The sequence below is a fragment of the Brassica napus genome, chromosome C2 (assembly GCF_020379485.1).
Source record: "Brassica napus cultivar Da-Ae chromosome C2, Da-Ae, whole genome shotgun sequence".
Taxonomy (NCBI): domain Eukaryota; kingdom Viridiplantae; phylum Streptophyta; class Magnoliopsida; order Brassicales; family Brassicaceae; genus Brassica; species Brassica napus.
The window spans coordinates 31,599,975-31,617,718 of NC_063445.1; the positions used below are offsets into that span (position 1 = coordinate 31,599,975).

Below are 17,744 nucleotides of genomic sequence, written 5' to 3' on the forward strand. Positions count from 1 at the left end.
TAAATTGTTTGTCACGTGTTGATTAAGTAAAGTTTTTATTGTATTATGTAATAATTAAACCGTAGTAGGTGGGAGTTGACAAAGGGAACGAGAATGCTTAGCTTATCGAAGACATTCTCTTTTCTCTCTGTTCAATTTTGTCTTCTTTTGTTTTCTCGGTGTTAGTGTTTTTTTTTTGTCGAAAAAGTTGAAGAAAAAAATAAAGAGAAAAGCTAACTAATGAATTACACAAGAAATAAATCGTTTGACGTACATGTTTTATTTTTCTCATTCAATTACCACGTAATACAGTTTAATTACCATGTAATACAGTTTAATTACCACATAATATAATAAAAATCTTACTTAATCAACACGTGACAGACAATTTATCTTCGATATTGTTTGACTAGTGAAAATTAGGTAAATGTCAAGCTTTAGCGTATGTTAAAACTAGATTTCAAAAGTTCATGTATTGAATTTAAATTTTGTATTAGTTGATGTATGTTTTTGCACAGGTGAAGTGTTTATGTATTGATCTGTACCATTGACCCATGTTGATGTATGAATTAGCCGATTTTCTATTACTGGTTAATGACAAGTCAACGTTTGACGAACGGAAATTAGGTCAATGTATGATAAAACCAAATTTTGAAAGTTCATGTATGAAAATTAAATTTTGTACTAGTTGATGTATGTTTTCGCACATGTAACATGTTTATGTATTGATCGGGACCGTTGGTCCTTGTTGATGTAGGAATTGGCTGATTCCGACATTATCCCATGTTTACGATCCAAATTTAACAACTAGAAGCCGCGATTAAATGAGATGCTGGTTGAGTCAACCATCGAGCAGGATCAACCAGATCGCCGAACGCTTTTTATAATGGTCAGCCCCGAATATTGTCATTTTGAAGTTTGCTTTTACAGGGACCAACTTAGCAACGGCTAAGTTTCTATAATTAACCATTGATACTTGTAGGCTGATCCGATTGCTTGCGGCATTGAGCGGTGTATAGAGTAGGTCTGGCCTGTGGCATAAGCCACATAAGCGGGTGAATATGGCATAAAGATTGTATGAATTTTTTTTTTCATTTTGTTATTTTTCCTATGTATATTTTCTATTTTTGCTTAGAGTCTTGTCATATTTATGGTTAGGGTTTGGTTTAGAGCAAAGAGAGTACGGTTTTGAAACACAAGACCGCGTTGCTGCATATGAATTTGACCATACATCTATATTAATATTCTTTGTAGAACTGCTTGGCTGAATGGACCTTCAAAATTGTAACATTAAAAATCAGAGAGATCAGAACCGCTTCGCAACGCCACGGTTTGCTGTTTGGTCGGTCTAGTAAAATTTACGAAATATTTACCCTTAGCTACGAAGGCGCTATCTTTCACGCCTGTATAAACTTTGTCCAACAGTTATTCTTATCTTAAAACACTGCTAGGACGAATATAAGAAAAAAGATATGTAATTTCTTTTCTATGTAAAACATAATAGTAATATAAAGAGTAACTAAAGAAATCATCTTTATTTGTTGTGGAGAAAAAACTAAAGCGTGTTTTGGTAACCTTCAAAAGTGTAACATTAAAAATCAGAGAGATCAGAACCGCTTCGCAATGCCACGGTTTGCTGTTTGGTCGGTCTAGTAAAATTTACGAAAGATTTACCCTTATATACGTAGCCACTATCTTTCACGCCTGCATAAACAGTTGTCCAACAATTATTCTTATCTTATAGCAATGCTAGGACGAATATAAGAAAAATATATGTAATTTCTTTTCTATGTAAAGCATTGTAGTAGTATAAAGAGTAGTTGAAGAAATCATCTTTATTTGTTATGGAGAGAAAACTGTTTACATGTTGAATTTTATTTGGGCTCAAGAGATAATTTGGTGATAGCACACAAACCCACAAGAAATAACAACTGTGCCTACAAGGACAGTGAGGCCAAAAATGTTAAGAAATAGTAGATTTTGCTGATATTGTTCATGTGAAATTCGTTTTCGTGGGATCTAGACAATGCATAGCAACATACGTGGAACAAAGGAATACATACACACGTGAAGGTGGTCTGAGCCTACTGTACTGTGGCAGGCTCTACTGCTTGCTTAGATTTAAGCTTTGCTCAAACGCACTTTCTTACTTGGTGTGAGCCTAATTCTAATGGGTTTTGAATGATAATATGTGTATTTAATTTGTACAATAATTTGTAATATATAAAACTATATACAGTGGTTCAATTATTCAATACTCTAGTTTTTACTTTTTAACCTTCGACGTCACATTCTCTCTCTTCCACATAATCATTTGTGGAGAGTCAACAATAAATAAATCGCGAGCAGAAAACCTAATTCTTTTTCGTCATTTTACAATCGATGCTGAATATCTGGTTTTTGTGATTTATGTCATCGGTAAAACTTAATTTTCTTTTGTGCACGTGAAGTCTTAAAAATAATTAAAATGAACCATGATACGTTAACTCTTCAACAACAATGATACATTTAAGAGACCAACATTTGTATTCGTCATTTTACAATCGATAAAAAATGTAATGTTGCAAAATGTTAAAACCATTTAATGAACAAACATTAGTATAAAAAACTTTCATCTGGTGTTAATTATTCTTATATTACTCTTATATTAAGGGATATTATATTAATGATGTCCAATGTCATTTTATGCAAATACTCTAGTAAAAGAAGGGTAATTTAAATGGAGAATGTGAGAAGTGCCTTTGTGCTAACACATCAGCATAATAACAATCTTGTGAATAATTTGCACTTTAAAGATTACTTATTAAGAATGTTTCTCCTATAACATATAGGGGGTAAATATTTCATCAAGTATAACTGTATAAAATGATTTATGGATCATAAAGCATAGCTCAGAGGAGAGAAAGTAGAGCGAGAAATGTGCTCTCTAATAAACCCTTGTGGGCTTAAGTTTAGTCACATTGGGGCTCGTGTCTTGTTACATCTAGGATTGGGCCAAGCATATTACACACGTTACTAACTAAAAAAAAAGCACTTTCTTATTTTATTACTATATTTTGTATTTTGGGCACAATATCTGAGGTGTTTCTATTCGTTTGTTTTTGAGCATTGAAAGCTTGGTGGTTAAACATTTATTCTGAATCTGAGATCTTTCAGTTTAAGACAAAAATCAAGATGTATGCTGCTATGGACATAGCTCTTATGGCTCTATCACTCGAAGAAGAAGATCTGCCGTTAATGATGCCTGAGTTACTTGGATTCAGCTCGGTAGAAGAAAATACTCTTAGTGTAGGGAGAACTCTTAACCCTGAATGTCACAAAATGTCAGGTCTAGTTCTTACTGTTGGACCCAATTTTGGTCAAGTCATGGGCATATAAAAGAGACGAGCCCAACAAGGAGTGAAAGGGATTGCGGCCCAGAACCGACATTCAAAGTCGAGATCCCGAAGAACCACAGAGATCGTTGAGAAGATCCCGGAGCAGTGCGACTATAAGAAGGAGGCAAGATCGAGATGAGAAGATAAGTGAAACCCTAGAGAGAGAGACCTACATACATCGGCCTCACTATAAGATCATTTTAGTTAATTTCTTATACTCGATCTCGATTGTAGCCTCGATCTTATTCCCTTATTGTATTCAATCCTACTTAATCAATAAAAGTCCATTTTCGTCAACCAGAATCTAATAAAGCGTTGTGTTCTAATGATATTGTTGCCCACTTCCTTTTTCTTCCCCAGTTTTTACATTCAAACACTATCAAATACTTAGTGTGGATTTTAGGATCCACATTTTGGCGCCGACTGTGGTAAGAAAAACGAAAACATCTTTGCTAAGAATCCGATCTAAGGCTACTAAGCACGACTATGGATCCCCGCTCAAAACCAATCTGGTTCAATTGAACCACGAACCTCCGACGTCGATCCAACCAGATCCGATCCAAGAAAAAAAATGCTGCCCGCGGGGCAAACCAACCCGATCGGACAAGCCGAATTAACCCAGACGCAACGAGTTCCCCCCCTAGCGGGCGGAACGGGTATCTCGATCACAAAACGAACCAGCGCAGCGAGTCTGAAACCGATCAGGAGAGAGGAAATCCGCCAATGATCCAACTACTCGGAACCAATCAACAAGGCCGATTTCTCCCACGGCAAAATCCCAAACCAGGGAAGAGGTAACTGAACTCCGAGGAATGGTTTCAACACTCATTGACAAGTCTCGAGATCAGGAGGTCGCTTACCACACCATCGCAAACCGATTGGAACAGACAAAAAGGGAACTCGACGCGCATCGAGCCGAAGCACGAGAAAGAGCAGAGAATTGCCCAGATCTGAAAAACCGGACTCCGATCTTTGGAAATGCTAGAGTCCTTGGCACGCCGGAATTTCCGTGTGCTCGATCTGGACGTTATGAAGGAGAAAGCTCGCAGAAAACCTCCCAACCCGGCTTGGCCTACCAAAGTTTGAACTACAGCGGACTCAACGAGGTACATACCAGGACCCAGGGACCACAAAGCCATCTGGGCCAGACCCAGAACATGTCTACCGAAAGGCCAGAGGAAACAAGGCCTCGAGGATCCCCAATGGACTTCAGGATTCCCGACAATCGGGTTCCACCCATAAGAGATGCATTTCAGACTCAGCAAACCAAGCCCGCCTATAATCCAAGGCAAAACGGGATGCACCGGCATTTTGAAGGGAAGAAATGAGAATCCCAGAAGAAGCAAGTACCTTCCAAAACTACATTGAAAGGAACAACGCCGAGCTAAGAACAATACACCACATCATGCATATGGCAACAAGCACAGCTCCCAACATCGACAAAGGATTAGAAGAAACTAGAAGGACTCCCTTCACAAACAGAATAGCAATCGTAACACTACACGACGTAGGGAAAATTAAGTTCCTCGAATATTCTAGAAATACCGACCCGAAAGCCCATGTTCGAGCTTTCAGGCTCGCAATATCTAGGGCACATTTACACGACGACGAAAAGGAAGCAGGATATTGCCGCTTCTTCGCAGAAAATCTTTTCGGCTCTGCATTGGAATAGTTTGTCGGCCTCGAAGGAAACTCCATTCACAATTTCACTCAGCTAGTATCTGCATTCTAAAGCAGTATTTGGTCTTCATAGAAACAAGAGCCACCAAAGCCAATCTCTGGAGCCTTAGACAAGCACTATTCGAACCACTAAGAGCTTACATCAACAAGTTTAGAGAAATCAAACCAAAGATTTCATACCTAAACGAAGGTGTGGCTCTAGCAGCCTTGAAAAATGGTGTTTGGTTTTCATTCAAATTCAAGGAGGAAATGTTAGTCCGAGCTCCTTATTGGCTCGACGATGCGCTACATCGGGCCTCCTACTTCGCTTCCCACGAAAAAGAAGTAGCCGCCCTAAAAGAAGAGTACAACGCGAACAAAAAAACACAACAGCAGAAAGATTCCCGTAACCAAAGAAATAGCAACTCATGGACAGCATTCCTTTGCAATAAATAACTTGCCACAGAAGAAACCGTAGACTTTCAATCCTAACAAGCACTGCATCTTCCACAACTGAAAGGGACACTCGACTGAGGAATGCAGAGCAGCACTCCGAAACAAAGAAGATAATAAAGAAAACGACAAAAATCTCGAGGAGGAAGAGGTCCCATCGACCCCAAAGAATAACGGAAAAGCAAAAGCTGCCTCTAACAAAAGGAGTAGAGAAGCCGAAAACTAATCACCAAATTCACCTCCTCCAGCACCCAAGAAAAGAGTCTACATGATCTTCTGGGGAAACATACACGAAACATACGACCACTCCGGGTCCGAGTTAAAAGAAGCAGCATATGTGAATATCACAATAACAATCCAGAACCTCAGAAACCACGACGAAACTTCTATCTCCCAATCTCATTAACTGAAAGAGTTGAAACACTTTCGGAAAGAAGCCAGAACAACACACACCAACATGGTGCAAAGATTCCGAGAACTCTTAGAAAGGCTAATAGCACCAACATGCGACCATTCAATCACAACCAGCAATGGACAAGAACAAGTCCGAAAGGCAAATCTACTTCATTTACGAGGGCTCGAAATTTTGCAACTCGGTCAATTCAATCAAGGCCTATCAATGGAAGGCCAAAAAAGAATCGTAATCCGAGAACCCCTATCAGGTCCTGACCACGAGATAACCTTTAACGAAAACGAGACCGCGTACCTCGACAAACTGCATGATGACACCCTCGTTATACGACTTGACGTCAGGGGATGCGAATTATCCCGGGTCATGGTCGATACCGACAGTTCCTCCGACGTCCTTTTCTATGACGCCTTCAAAAGAATGAGGTTTACAAAGACTCTTCTCAAACAAGAACGGACCTCACTAATCGGTTTCGCCGGAGAAATCACCTACTCCCTTGGATCGATCGAACTTGCTGGGACAGCTGGAGACGTAAGAAAGATCGTCGATTTCATCGTAATAGACCGCCCTGCTCCGTTCAACGCCAACCTAGGAAGACCCTGGTTATACAACATGAAAGCAGTACCATCAGCCTATCACCAATGCCTGAAATTCCCAACACCAAAAGGCATCGAAACCATCTGGGGAAGTCAAAAGAACTCCAAAACTTGTTATCTCGCTAGTTTCAAGGACATCGATTCGCTCCCTAACTGAAGCATCACCCTGAATATATGCAAAATAATCGTACCAGTTTAAGTACACGAATAATAGAACCCAACGACCCTATAACAGAGGAAATAACCGAACTACGATAAGATTTGATCCCTCGCCGAGGGTACGTAGGCAGCTCGAAACACGAGTTCAGTCACCCACCAACAACAAACCACAAAACACACACTTCACAAACCTCGATACGAAACCGCGAGAACTGGCAACAGCCCAGGCGAGTAGCTCGAGCGAAGTAATTTTAGAAGGTTCAACCTCAACAGCAAATCAAGAGAAGTCTCCTTGTCTGTTAAAAGGGTCATCCCCTATCAAGAATAAACAGATCTTTTCTTAAGATAAAATCAAAAAATTTCTTTATAGCTTTACCCATCTGTCTAACAACTCAAACGAACAACGGCTGATTGCCACTCGGGACCTTGATAAAGTCATCGAGTAACCACCAGTCCCGCAACAATGCGGCCAAAACGTGTCAGTCAAAATATTATTACACTGATCCAACGTCGACGCAATATCTACTCGCTCGATCTATGGCCCCAAAAAGGAAAATAATTGGCCTCGAACTCAGAAGAAAACGAAGTAGAAGAAGAACTTGCGGTCCTCCCTCATTATTAAAATTGCGGGTCTTTTTCTTTATTAATAAAGTAAAATACAAAAAGAACTCTAATCAAAAACAAGAAACAGAATCTCCTAGTCTCGAACTTCTAATTTGGCATCCCCACGACCATCCAAACGCCCTGGGCGACCGTCCGGATTGTCTGCCTCATAAGGGATCTTCGCAAAAAACTCTTCTGGTAAATCCACTGGTACTTGAGAAAGATCTAACTTCCCAACCGAGAAGTTCGATACCAAAGCCACATCAAGTTCAGCCCCGAGCTCGACCTCCATAGCCCGAAGACGCGATAACTCGTCCGAAGCCAGCAAGTTGTTATTCAATATCTCCTTGAGAAGATCAATATTCACCATTACCTCTCGAAGACGAGCCTCGCAATCAGTTGTGACCTTCTTCCTCTCCCATTTTTCCTTCAGGGAGATCAAGACATCCAAATAACTATCAGCCAAAATCTTCTTGGCCTCATAAGTTGCACGACGAAGGTCATCAGCATGTTCGATCGCAAAAGATTCGATATGTGCCTCCAACGAAGAGACCTGCTCGAAAGCCTACATCCTTTCGTTTCCCACCACTCGAAGACGAGCTTCAAGAGAAGCGGCCTGGTTTCCGAGCTTCTCAACAGCCCGCTCTCGATCCTGGGCCACCTTCAAACTAAGCTTCAACTCGCGGACGACTTTCTTGATCTTGTAAAGTTCGTCAGAACGTGGGACATCCTGCAAACGGTTCTCTAAGGTTGCTGCAAATTCGTTGTTAGCTTCCATGGCTTAAAAACATGATAACAAGTATGAAAATATACAACTCAAAGAAGTTCAAGACCCAAATAATACAGCTGAACCTTGGCATGAGCAACCACCATCTTTACGTACACTTCACGTTCCGTCGTGTTTCATAAAGAAGGGAGCATACACCCAGCCGGTTTGAAATTCCTTACCAAATGAGCAACGCTATCTTGGTCCTCGGTGATAGGGAAATCCTTGGAATAAGAGAACTGCCAATGAAACGGCTTTCGGCCCAGCACCATCATTCGAAGGGTTAGTTTTGTGGTCAACACCGGTTGTATTTGCCTTCTTTGGAGGCCGATATCGCCCTTCCAAACCATTAAGACTCTTCGAATTAGGCCGAGCTGCTGTCTTCTTTCCATCAAGGTCTTTTCCATCCAGGTGGGCCGACGCACGAGGAAGTCGCGTCTCTTCACGAAGGACTTCTGCGAGCGCATCACTCACATCACTGGATCGAATCCTCTCCGACCCAGCACCCCCAGTTCGATTTTGTATCCTTTCGGATTCTCGCGAACTCGTTTCCTCAATGCCATCTATCTTTTGCAAGAAGGAAGAAGAACTTTATGAACAAAAAACCAAAGCAAGATGCAGTGACTTTTATAAAGCCAAAGATGCTCGGGTATCTTTTCAACAAAGGGGATAATAAAATCTCGAGGACCTAATAGGGAAATATATCATGAAATCTGCAATTATCCTTTCAGACAAAAGAAAAATCAGGAAGGATCCATGAAGTCGAAGAGGAAAACAAGAAAAGCCGATACACGATCTAAAAAAACAATAATAAAAAATACAAAGATGTTAACAAGAACTGGCTTCTTCTCCAGCGGACGACGGTCCAGCTCGATTGCCATCAACCAAATCCTCTGAAACCTGAGGGAGGCCTAGACCAGAAAAAGACCAATCAGGAACGACGGCCAATTCGACTGCGGCCTCGAAATCCTTCTCCATTTACTTCAGACGAATGAGCTCTTCCTCTACGACCAGCCCTCCGTCTTTGATCTCGTTCAGCAGATCGATGTTCGCGGAAACTTCATAGAGTTAAATCTCCGCAGCTTCTTCTCTCTTCTTACTCACCCATCTTTCCTTTAGAGAGACTAAGACTTCTCTATAATTGTCCGCAACCTCAGGACGTGAGGCACGAGAAGCTCCGCGAACATCTCGATCTCGATCGGCCTAGAGCTCCGCAAGCAGCATCCTTTCACGACGGGCCCTTTTCCACTCATACTTTAGAATTAATACCTCACCGATCTTCTTCATGTTTTCTTCTTTAGCAGCCCGAAGCTCCTCCATGAGCCTTTGAATCTCCGACCTCTCATTCTTTATCTCCTTCTCATCCTGAAGAGCACACATACAATCCTTTGAGTTTGCCGCATCCAGCTTAGCATAGGCGCTTCTCTATTCCGGCGAAGCAAGAGTGGACGACAACTTTGAGGCCTCGTACACCGAGCGAGGCGAACAAGGTCATCCTCAGTCATAGATAGAAGACCATCAGTGGGGAGGCAAATTCCCAATGCTTCGACCCTTGGGCCCAGAGCTCGACCTGAAGCGGCTCTGATGAAACAGCCTTAGTTGATTGAGGTCGCTTACATTTAGAAGTAACGAATTCATTCTGCCACCCAGAGTTTAGAGAAACAAGAGATTCTCGTACAGTAGAAGAAGTATCCTCTCCAGAGTCGTGGATCGATACTAAAGGAGTCTTCTCCGCAGCACCGCTCCCTGATGGAAATCTGGCAGTTCAAAACGACGACCTCGTAGATAACCGCCTTCTAGCCTACCAGAGGAACACGAGTGCAAAGAAGGGGTTGCATCATCTCCCAAAGCAAAAGGACGAGTTAATATACTTTTGCAGCTTTCTGGATCGCTGGAGCTATACCCTCTCCGCATGGAAGCATAAACGCAGCTCGAATACGAGCTCGGTCGAATGATGAACAGTGAGGACGACATCACGAAGAACGCCGATCAGTCCGCGAAGCTTGGCGGACATAGGGGAACTCCCCAAATGTACTAAAAAGAAAAGAAAAATCAAGAGGTGTTAACAAACTATCTAAGCTAAGAAGGAGAATCGAGCAGATAGACAAACAAGAAAGGAACTGACCTATATCGTCGACCCATCTTCGCGGAAGCTTAGAGAAATCGAAGTTTCCCATGGACGCTTGATCAACCTTAAAAACGAAAAGTTTCTCTCACCACTTTTCATCTCGTTATGGAACCCCTTCTATGATTTGACGACCCGTACGAGGAGACATAAGGAAAGTTCCCGGGTTCTGATTGTTCTGCTTCATCAAACAGAGGTGGCAAAGTTCATCAAGACCAAATAACAAACCTTCTTGCCGAGCCCAAACTATGAGTGCTAAGAGATGTCTAAGAAAATTAGGACGCATATGAGTAAACGATAAACCAAGCTCCGCAAGCACATTAAGGATAGGCTCCATAATCAGGAAAGAAAGGCCGCAAGTCTCAAAAAAGTAAGATAGGCTCCACAGTACCCTCCACGAACAGTTTCGGAAGTTTCAAACGTCGAAGCTAGTTCAAACTTGACTGCGCGATCAACACTATGCGTCTTATACAAATTCTCGAGATGAACGTTTGTAATGGTTGGAAGAGGAAAAGAGAACGATTTTTTCATTTTGAAGAAAACTCAACAATCAAAAACCAAAAATCGTAGAGATAAAGAGATAAAGAAAGAGAATCTGAAGCGAGAGGAAGAAACTAAGATCTTGTTGGCTATTTAAAGACCACAACGGCTACAAACGACTTTATCGCTACAATCGAGAAAATTAATGATTAGCTAGGATTCGCCCTAGGATAATACATATAGCCGTTGGGACCAAAAAAGAAAAAAACAAAAAAAAAACGCGCGAGATAAAAGGTAGAAACGCGCGAGATAAAAGGTAGCCAGAAATCACATTTAAATCGGATTTCATCCAGGTCTGGATCGAATGCTCGCCTCTTTATTTTCTTAGCTGAAAAGAAAGAGACTGGAGGACAAATGTTGGACCCAATTTTGGTCAAGTCATGGGCTCATAAAAGAGACGAGCCCAACAAGGAGTGAAAGGGATTGCAGCGCAGAACCGACATTCGAATTTGAGATCCCAAAGAACCAGGGAGATCGTTGAGAAGATCTCGGAGCAGTGCGACTATAAGAAGGAGGCAAGATCGAGATGAAAAGACACGTGAAACCCTAGAGAGAGACCTACATACATCGACCTCACTATAGCTCGTTTTAGTTAATTTCTTGTACTCAATCTCAATTATAGCCTCGATCTTATTCCCTTATTGTATTCAACCCTACTTAATCAATAAAATTCCATTTTCGTCGACCGGAATCTGATTAAATAGTAGTGTTCTAAGGATATCGTTGCCCACTCCCTTTTTCTTCCCTAGTTTTTACATTCCAACACTATCAAATACTTAGTGTGGGTTTTAGGATCCTCACTTACCATACCAATAAAGTGGCAAAAAGAAAGAAGAGTGAGGGGAGTGGCTATGTCTGAAGAAATTTTTAGTTTATCTTCCAAGTTGATCATGATTTGCTTGATGTGCAAGAGAAAGGAGTTCAAACTTATAATGAGCGGGCTCTGGTTGGATGGAGAATCCACCAGATGATTATCTCAAGTATATAACTATGGGTTTAGATGAACAAGATTTCTTTAAAATACTATACTCCTTCTGCTCTGGTGACGCTAGAGGAAATGATAGGGGAGGTAAAATTAGTTGTGTTCGATCCGTCGAAACCCATCACGCAACCATTTATCAGGGTTCAAGTTCGCTTCAATGTGGCGAAAGTTCTTAACATGGATGGAGGTAAAACGCATACTATCCACTTCGACTACGAAAAGTTGCAGAAACACTGCTTTACCTGCAAGAGATTGAACCATGAAAAAAATATTTTTCCTTTGGCGGTGAAACAAAGACTATTGCTTAGAAAAACAAAGTGGTTGCAAATCTATATCACAATTATCCCTTGTTTGGAGTGTTGGAAGAAGAGCAAATAGGGTTCTAGAGAAAATGAGAAGTTTCCTAATTTCTCACACGGGTGAAGGTTTAGCGATAAAGGTTGACAAAGTAAAGATATCAGTGAGAGAAGCAGAGAGGGATCTCATCGCGCAAAGGACAGTGTGGACACTGGAATCAGTGCCGCTGCGCCGGTCATAACAACAGAGCTGAACAAAGGCAAAGGTCTGGTGTTTGACTATTGAGACATAGAGATTGAAAGATGCAACTGGGATCTTAATGTCTACCCGAACAAATTCATGGCTGCATCAATGAAAGCGAGCAGAAACATGTATGCCTTAATCGTACCTCTGAGTAACATCACGGACTCAAATAAACTCGGAGGGAAATTTTCAAGGCATGTTGTCTGACAGTCCAATGGTCTTTCGGGCTGGTTTCTTGGAACCTAGCTCTTCCGGGACAATTAGAAAACGAGTTCCAGTCAGAAGAAGACCTTCAGGAGTGCAAAGACATAGAAATCAGTTGGCACTTAATGTAGAGGATGGAGTTCAGAGTTGTGTGAGATGAGAAGGGAAACAAGAAGTTGGGTCAAAAAGAGGAAGAAGACAAGTCAAGGAGCAGAGGATGTCTCCACCAACAAGGCCAAATTCCTTAAGGTGATCCCAAATGAGGGATTGCCCTCTTCCCAAAGAGCATTAAGAGTTAGAATTTTCAAAGATTGGAGCGGCCTCAACACTTGACAATTCAGAGACTGATGAAAATGCGTCCAAATCTTTTCCCGAAGATTTTATTTTTGATGGAAACAAAAAATTGTCGGAATTTGTTGGTTGGTTTGCAAGTTTGGTTGGGTTATGATGGTGTTTTTACTATTAATTTTGTTGGTTTGGGTAGAGGATTAACCCTTTTGTGGGAAAAAACATAAAAATTGATGTTAAATTTGCAAATAAGAATATCACTGACTATTTTGTTCAGTTCAGTTTGGTGAGTTCACCTTATGTATATATAGAGAACCATCAACTGAAGGTCGTGATGTGGTGTAGGAGAGACCATGCAATAAGGTCACCCATAACACGTCTCTCCCACTCAGCTGATGGGATTGTGTCAGGAAGGAACCTTGGTGCATTATAGGAGACTTTAATGAAATATTAAACAATGGCAAAAAAACCAGGTGGGCCAAGAAGCCATGAGGCCTCCTTCAAACCTTTATCTGAAATGTTGCACTGCCGTAAGATAGAAGAGTTCAACAGTTGGAGACAGGTTTACTTGAGGTGGTAAGAGATGAAAAAATGGATTCAATGTTGTCTGGATCGAATCTTTGGAAATAAAGCTTGGTCCGAATTATTCTCGGATACTAATCAAACTTTTTTAGAGAAAAGATCATCTGATAATAGGCCAGTTTGGCTTAGATTATATGCTTCTCGGGAACCACTCAAAGGCCTGTTTCGATTTGATAAGAGGTTCTTTCGTCAGCCGGACGTCATAAAAGAAATTGAGAAGGCATGGATAGAAGAAACAGGAATGGAAATGGCAAAGTGTCTGCAAAAATAAAAAAATGCTGGACGGCGTTGAGCAGATGGAAGAGAAAGAGGAAATTCAATGCAAAAGACAAGATCAACTTACTCCAACAAAGATTGGAACGTCTTGTGACTACCCATGTCGTTTCATGATAGAGATTGTTCAGAAAGAGTTGATGAATGCATACAAGGAAGAGGAAATGTTTTGGCGTCAAAAAAGTCGTGACAAGTGGTTAGTGTTCGGGGATCGAAGTTCTAAATTTTTTCATGGTTATGTCAAAACCAACCAATCCAGGAATCACATTACGAAACTAAAGGATAAGAACAATCAAGATCAATGGTCAGATGGGGCTAAAGTTGAGATAGTTATGGATTATTTCACTGATCTTTTCAAGTCTTCCAAACTGAGTCCCTATGAGCCAACGTTCGAGAGCTTTACTCCAAAAATTTCAGATGCAATGAACAACTCTTTATCGAGAGGAGTCTCCAAAAAGGAAATGAAAGAAATGATCTTCTCCATTAACGCAGACATTGCACCGGGTCCTAATGGCATGACTGGAGCCTTCTTCAGTAGTATTGGGGATCAATTGGAGAAAAAGTTACGAAAGAAATACATGAAGTCTTTGATAAAATGGGGATGCCTAAGAAATGGAACCTCAACTACTTGTGCTTACTATCGAAAGTATCACAACCAGAGCACATGATTGATCTGAGGCCGATAAGCCTTTGTTCGGTGCTATATAAAACAGTATCCAAGATACTTGTTAAAAGGCTTCAATCATTCCTAAAATCCCTGGTGTTAGTAAATTATTCAGCCTTCATAAGCGAGAGAAATATTTCTGATAACATTGTCATCGAAAGAATTCTTGGCGGTTAAGACTGATATGTCTAAGGCATACGATCGTGTGGAATGGACCTATATGAGGAATCTAATGCAAGAACTTGGCTTTGATCAGAAATATATTAAGTTGGTTATGATGTGCATGACTTCAGTCACCTTTGCAGTTTTAATGAATGACCAACCTTTTAGGTTGATAACTCCACAACGGGGTATTGGACAAGGCGATCCATTGTTCCCGTTTCTGTATGTATTAGGCATTGAGAGGCTCACTCATTTGCTGAATGTTGTTGAAAGAAATGGCTTGTTTAATAGTCTGCAGTTCTTGGTGGAATGTCATGCAATTCATCATTTACTATTTACGGACGACAGCATGTTCAGGTGCAAAGCTTCTCCGGATCAGGCCTTGGTTCTTCATCAAATTTTGCAATATTATGGAGCAACGACAGGTCAGAACATAAATCTACAAAAGTCCTCCATCTCCTTTGGTGAGAAAGTGGTAGATGAAGTGAGAAGAGAGATTCATAGCATTATGGGAATTGTCAACGAAGGTGGTGCAAGCAAATGTCTAAGACTTCCAGAGTGTTTCTCAGGATCTAAAGTGGAGCTGTTATCATACATTAAGGACATAACACAAGGAAGATTAGACGGCTGATACCTTCAACATTTATCTCAGGGAGGAAAAGAGGTCTTACTGAAATCAACAACTGGAGGGATCCCTGTTTTTGCCATGTCTTGCTTCCGGTTACCAAAGTCCTTAATATAAATCTTATCTAGTGTGATGGCGGATTATCTATGGGTACTGACGCACATAAGAAGAAAATTCATTGAATATTTTGGGGGAAGATGTGTTTGCCGAAAAATTTTGAAGGGATGGTTTTGGAGGTCTTGAGTGTTTCAATCAAGCCTTATTGGCTAAACAAGCATGGAAAAAATTAAATCAACCTCACTGCTTGTTGTCTCGGTTCCTAAAGAGTAGGTACTTCAACAATGGAGAATTCTTAGAAGCGTCAATGGGGGACAGACCATCCTTTGCTTGGAAAAATCTGATGTTTGGTCAAGATTTACTAAAAAAAAGGACTGAGCCATAGGATAGAAAATGGAAAAAAATACAAGAGTATGGCTAGACAAGTGGGTTGATTATCCGGAAGAAGGACTCAGAGCACCATGGATCAAAATGAGTGGTTCAATGTAAACTTAATGGTGGATTCGCTCATTGATTCAGAAACAAAAAAGATGGAATGTCTTTAGCCTAGCGGAGGTCTTTGTGCAAGGAGATGTTGAGTTAATTTTGCTGAACCAACCAATGGTGGAGAAATCGGATTATTTCACTTGGATGTACAATAAAAGTGGTCAACTTACAGTGAAATCTGCGTATTGGCTCGCCTCTACTGTGAAAGCGGAGAAAAACCTTCTAGAATTATTCATGCTTCCATCCCTTAGTGCCTTGAAAGAGAAAGTATGGAAAGTTCAAACGGTTTCAAAGATAAGAATTTTTCTCTCGAAATCGATGAGGATGCTCTCTCAACGGCTGACTTGATCAATGCTAGAGGTATGAAAGTAGACCAACGATGTCAAACGTGTGGGGGAGAGGATGAATCAATTAATCATATATTGTTTGAATACTCTTATGCAAGGCAAGTATGGGATGTATCTACCACTCCTAACCCGAAAAGTGAGTTTGATGATGTTTCTGTTTTTGTTAACTTAAACTTTCTACTCAATCTGAGGGCTCTCAAACATTTGAGTGATGAACACAAAATAGTATGGCTTTGGCTCCTTTCGAATCTCTGGAAAAGAAGTAATGAGATGTTATTTAAAGAGAGATGTTACAACGATGTGGAACTGGTCCAAAATGCGAATCAAGAGGCAAATGAGTGGTTTGTGGCGCAATTGGTGGATGAATAATGCTCAAGAGCAGAGATGTCAACGCATCCTTCAACCCAGCGCAAATGGATTCCACTGGAATCAGATTGGGTGATGTATAATGTTGGATTGGAGTATTCCAAAAGCAAAGGTCTAATAGGGGGAGTGTGGATGTTAAGAAATGAAAAAGGAATGGTTCTTTGTCACAATAGAAGAACTTTTTCAGGGATCAATATATGGGAAGATGCAAAGTTTGTGGCTATGATGTGGGGCTCTTGAAAGCATGAGGAGCCAAAGACAATCAAAAATCATTTTTGCAGGGAAATTTAAAGATTTATTCGGAGCCACGGTACGACCGCAAGCGTGGCCATCCTTCTTTAATTCCTTTCCAATAGATCTAAGATGGAAAAGAATTGTGAGGGATCAAAGATTGGAACTATTGGTGGTAACTAGAGAAGCAAATAGAGAAACTTTTTTCACTGTCTAAAGTGTCACAAAGTATAGATTGATAAACTCTTATGTGGCGAGAAGTCATCCTTCTTAGCTGTTTGAGTTTTTTGCTAATGAAACTCGTGGTCTTTGACTGGTTTCTCAAGGAAAAGAGGAGAAAAAAGGTAGATGAAAGGCCGAGTTTGATCGAGATTAGAAAAAAATGCTTCATTTGTTTTGTCTAGTTTCTTCTGCCCTGTGTAACTCTGTTTTTTGGTGTACGGAGGAATGTAGTTGTTGGCCGGTTGTAGTTGATGGTAACAATGTTAGTCCCAATATATATATAATGAAATAACCAAGACGGAGAAAAAAACTGAGTAACATAAATTTGGCAGGATATTTATACATCTGTGTGTAAAAAAAAAATTCAGTTTTCATTTTTTTTTTGGCAATTTTCTCGAATAATCTTTTTCAAATTTTTGTCATAAAAATAGATTTCAAAAACTAAAATGACCAAAATAACATTTTTTATTTTGAAAATTTTAAATTTATTTTATTTTTTTAAATTTGAAATCTTATCCCTAAAACTTCACTCCTCAACTGTAAACCCTAAACTCTAAACCCTATATCCTAAACCTTAAACCCTAAACCTCACCCCTTAACTCTAAACCCTAATGTCTAGATTAATTAATTCTATGGGTATAAGTATATATTTGAGAAAAAGACAAAAATAGCACTAAATCAAGTTTATGTTCCCAAACTAGCACTCAAGATCAAAAGTCACAAAAATAGCACTTAATGTTTTATCAAAAGTCACAAACTTAGGGTTTAGAGTTAAAGGATAGGGTTTAGAATTTAGGGTTTAGGGTTTAGAGTTTAGGGTTTAGGGTTTAGATAATAGGGTTTAGGGTTTAGAGTTTAGGGTTTAGGGTTTAGAGTTTAGGATTTAGGGTTTAGAGTTTAGGATTTAGGGTTTATGGTTTAGGGTTTAGAGTTTAGGGTTTAAGATTTAGGGTTTAGGGTTTACAGTTTAGGGTTTAGGGTTTAGAGTTGAGAAATGAGGTTTTGGGGATAAGATTTCAAATTTTGAAAAATAAAAAAATTAAAATTTT

The 17,744-nt window shown here is 40.2% G+C and overlaps 1 long non-coding RNA gene across 1 annotated transcript; it reads right to left on the reverse strand.

Annotated features, from left to right (window-relative positions):
- Positions 1–1,440: 1,440 nt before the first annotated feature.
- LOC125581931 lies at positions 1,441–17,019 on the reverse strand. The gene is made up of 2 exons (XR_007319718.1): positions 10,127–17,019; positions 1,441–10,035 (listed from the first exon to the last, which is right to left on the reverse strand). It is a non-coding gene; the product is annotated as an uncharacterized LOC125581931 (long non-coding RNA).
- Between the last annotated feature and the right edge of the window lie 725 nt (positions 17,020–17,744).